We start from the raw sequence: 4,805 nt of genomic DNA on the forward strand, positions 1-4,805 counted from the left end.
GCATTTTTTCAAACATTCATCGGCGCCCCCCGGTGCTCCAAAAAGGGTAATTTTGGGCCATGTCCAAATCTGGTTAAAAAGTGTTCTAGATCATTATAAATGCCCATCTACGTGATTCTAGAGGTGTTTTAAGGTATTTTGAGCCTTTATTCAAACATTCATCGGCGCCCCCTGGTGTTCAAATGGTAAGGCTATAGTATGTGCTCCAAAAAGGATAATTTTGGACCATGTCTAAATCTGTTTTCAAAGTGTTCTAGATCATTATACATACCCATCTATGTCTTTCTAGAGGTGTTACAAAGTGTTTTGTCCCTTTATTCAAACATTCATTGGCGCCCACCGGTGTTCAAATGGTAAGGCTATAATAAGTGCTCCAAAAAGGGTAATTTTGGACCATGTTCAAATCTGATCAAAAACTGCTCTGGATCATTATAAATGCCCATCCACGTGTTTCAAGAGGTGTTTTAACGTATTTTGAGCCTTTATTCAAAATTTCATCGGCGCCCCCTGGTGTTCAAATGGCAAGGCTATAGTATGTGCTCAGAAAACGGTAACTTTGGACCATGTTCAAATCTCGTGAAAAACTGCTCTTGATCATTATCGATGCCCACCTATGTGTTTCTAGAGGTGTTTCAAGGTGCTTTGAGTATTTGTGCAAACATTCATCGGCGCCCCCTGGTGATTAAATGGTAAGGCTATAATAAGTGGTTCAAAAAGGGTAACTTTGGACCATGTCAAAGTCTGGTTAAAAAGTTTTCTAGATCACTATAAATGCCCATGTCCGTGTTTCTAGAGGTGTTTTAACGTTTTTTTGAGCGTTTATTTAAATTTTCATCAGCGCCCCCCCGGTGATCAAATGGTAAGGCTATAGTATGTGCTCAGACAACAGTTATTTTGGACCATGTTCAAATCTGATCAAAAACTGCTCTAGATCAATATAAATGCCCATCTACGTGTTTCTAGAGGTGTTTTAAGATTTTTTGAGTGTTTATTTAAATTTTCATCGGCGCCCCCTGGTGTTCAAATGGTAAGGCTATAGTATGTGCTCAGAAAATGGTAATTTTGGACCATGTTCAAATCTGATCAAAAACTGCTCTAAATCAATATAGATGCCCATCTATGTGTTTCTAGAGGTGTTTCGTCCCTTTATTCGAGCATTCTTTGGCGCCCCCCCGGTGATCAAATGGTAAGGCTATGGGCTCCAAAAAGGGTCATTTTTGATCATATCCAAGTTTGGTTAAAAAGTGTTCTAGATCATTATAAATGCCCATCTACGTGATTCTAGAGGTGTTTCAAGGTGTTCTGAGCCTTTATTCAAACATTCATTGGCGCCCCCTGGTGTTCAAATGGTAAGGCTACAGTATGTGCTCAGAAAACGGTAATTTTGGACCATGTTCAAATCTCGTGAAAAACTGCTCTTGATCATTATCGATGCCCACCTATGTGTTTCTAGAGGTGTTTCAAGGTGCTTTGAGTATTTCTGCAAACATTCATCGGCGCCCCCTGGTGATTAAATGGTAAGGCTATAGTAAGTGGTTCAAAAAGGGTCATTTTGGACCATGTCCAAATCTGGTTAAAAAGTTTTCTAGATCACTATAAATGCCCATGTCCGTGTTTCTAGAGGTGTTTTAACGTTTTTTTGAGCGTTTATTTAAATTTTCATCAGCGCCCCCCCAGTGATCAAATGGTAAGGCTATATAGTATGTGCTCAGACAACAGTTATTTTGGACCATGTTCAAATCTGATCAAAAACTGCTCTAGATCAATATAAATGCCCATCTACATGTTTCTAGAGGTGTTTAAGGGTGTTTTGAGTGTTTATCTACATTTTCATCGGCGCCCCCTGGTGTTCAAATGGTAAGGCTACAGTATGTGCTCAGAAAACGGTAATTTTGGACCATGTTCAAATCTCGTGAAAAACTGCTCTTGATCATTATCGATGCCCACCTATGTGTTTCTAGAGGTGTTTCAAGGTGCTTTGAGTATTTCTGCAAACATTCATCGGCGCCCCCTGGTGATTAAATGGTAAGGCTATAGTAAGTGGTTCAAAAAGGGTAATTTTGGACCATGTCCAAATCTGGTTAAAAAGTTTTCTAGATCACTATAAATGCCCATGTCCGTGTTTCTAGAGGTGTTTTAACATTTTTTTGAGCGTTTATTTAAATTTTCTTCAGCGCCCCCCCGGTGATCAAATGGTAAGGCTATATAGTATGTGCTCAGACAACAGTTATTTTGGACCATGTTCAAATCTGATCAAAAACTGCTCTAGATCAATATAAATGCCCATCTACGTGTTTCTAGAGGTGTTTTAAGATTTTTTGAGTGTTTATTTAAATTTTCATCGGCGCCCCCTGGTGTTCAAATGGTAAGGCTATAGTATGTGCTCAGAAAACGGTAATTTTGGACCATGTTCAAATCTGATTAAAACCTGCTCTAAATTAATATCAATATCTATTCATTTCTGGAGGTATTTCAAGGTGTATTGAGCCTTTATTGAAACATTCATCGGCGCCCCCTGGTGTTCAAATGGTAAGGCTATAGTATGTGCTCAGAAAACAGTAATTTTGGACCATGTTCAAATCTGATCAAAAACTGCTCTAAATCAATATAGATGCCCATCTATGTGTTTCTAGAGGTGTTTCGTCACTTTATTCGAGCATTCTTCAGCGCCCCCCCGGTGATCAAATCGTAAGGCTATAGTATGGGCTCCAAAAAGGGTCATTTTTGATCATGTCCAAGTTTGGTTAAAAACTGTTCTAGATCATTATAAATGCCCATCTACGCGATTCTAGAGGTGTTTTAAGGTGTTTTGAGGCTTTATTCAAACATTCATCGGCGCCCCCTGGTGTTCAAATGGTAAGGCTACAGTATGTGCTCAGAAAACGGTAATTTTGGACCATGTTCAAATCTCGTGAAAAACTGCTCTTGATCATTATCGATGCCCACCTATGTGTTTCTAGAGGTGTTTCAAGGTGCTTTGAGTATTTCTGCAAACATTCATCGGCGCCCCCTGGTGATTAAATGGTAAGGCTATAGTAAGTGGTTCAAAAAGGGTCATTTTGGACCATGTTCAAATCTGGTTAAAAAGTTTTCTAGATCACTATAAATGCCCATGTCTGTGTTTCTAGAGGAGTTTTAACGTTTTTTTGAGCGTTTATTTAAATTTTCATCTGCGCCCCCCCGGTGATCAAATGGTAAGGCTATAGTATGTGCTCAGACAACAGTTATTGTGGACCATGTTCAAATCTGATCAAAAACTGTTCTAGATCAATATAAATGCCCATCTACGTGTTTCTGGAGATGTTTTAGGGTGTTTTGAGTGTTTATCTAAATTTTCATCGGCGCCCCCTGGTGTTCAAATGGTAAGGCTATAGTATGTGCTCAGACAACAGTTATTTTGGACCATGTTCAAATCTGATGAAAAACTGATCTAGATCATTATCGATGCCCATCTATGTGTTTCTAGAGGTGTTTAAAGGTGTTTTGATCCTTCATTCAAACATTCATCAGCGCCCCCCCGGTGTTCAAATGGTAAGGCTATAGTATGTGCTCCAAAAAGGGTCATTTTGGGCCATGTCCAAATCTGAATAAAAACTGCTCTAAATTAATATAAATATCTATTCATTTCTGGAGGTATTTCAAGGTTTATTGAGCCTTTATTGAAACATTCATTGGCGCCCCCTGGTGTTCAAATGGTAAGGCTACAGTATGTGCTCAGAAAACGGTAATTTTGGACCATGTTCAAATCTGATCAAAAACTGCTCTAAATCAATATAGATGCCCATCTATGTGTTTCTAGAGGTGTTTCAAGGTGCTTTGAGTATTTCTGCAAACATTCATCGGCGCCCCCCCGGTGATTAAATGGTAAGGCTATAGGAAGTGGTTCAAAAAGGTTAATTTTGGACCATGTCCAAATCTGGTTAAAAAGTTTTCTAGATCACTATAAATGCCCATGTCTGTGTTTCTAGAGGTGATTTAACGTTTTTTTGAGCGTTTATTTAAATTTTCATTAGCGCCCCCCCGGTGATCAAATGGTAAGGCTATAGTATGTGCTCAGACAACAGTTATTTTGGACCATGTTCAAATCTGATCAAAAACTGCTCTAGATCATTATAGATGCCCACCTACTTGTTTCTAGAGGTGTTTCAAGGTTTTTTGAGTCTTTATTTAAATATTCATCAGCATCCGTGGTGTTTCTGCCAGAACAGGAAGAATAATGAACACAAGCACACAAACAGAAAAAGCTTTTATTTTACACCTGCTGCGTCCTTCATCTACAGCAGGGCTGTCAAACATGCGTCTTGGGGCCCAAATACCCCCCCCCCCAAAGGTTCCAGTCCGACCCCTGGCATGAATTTACAAAGTGTAGAAATTCCACAGTCCAGGCTGTGGAATTTAGTTTAGTGTCGGTTCCACATCCAGACCAATAATAGTACAATAATCTACAAAAAAAATGACTCCATATTTTCTCCTGGTTTGATGTGAAATAATATTACACTACGTCTATAAATGACACCTTCTAATGTTTGTCTTTGTTTTAGTGCAAAAAAAAAAATCACATTAAATTATGAAAACATTTCCATTTCCAAACTCTCCTGTCACAAACTGTGACTAACCTGAACAAATGTGTCCAACCTGAAATGTCTGTATTAAATTCAGTCCAGTTTGAACTCTTTTCTTCCTGTTCCTCAGTGTTTAGTGTCTTTGGAGATCTGATCCAGAATGCACATGGACTAATGAGAAGTGGAGGAAGAAGACTGAGAAAATTGTACTTACATTTCTGAACAAAATTCAGTTTTTTCAGG

The sequence above is a fragment of the Sphaeramia orbicularis genome, chromosome 5 (genome assembly GCF_902148855.1).
Source record: "Sphaeramia orbicularis chromosome 5, fSphaOr1.1, whole genome shotgun sequence".
Lineage (NCBI taxonomy): Eukaryota > Metazoa > Chordata > Actinopteri > Kurtiformes > Apogonidae > Sphaeramia > Sphaeramia orbicularis.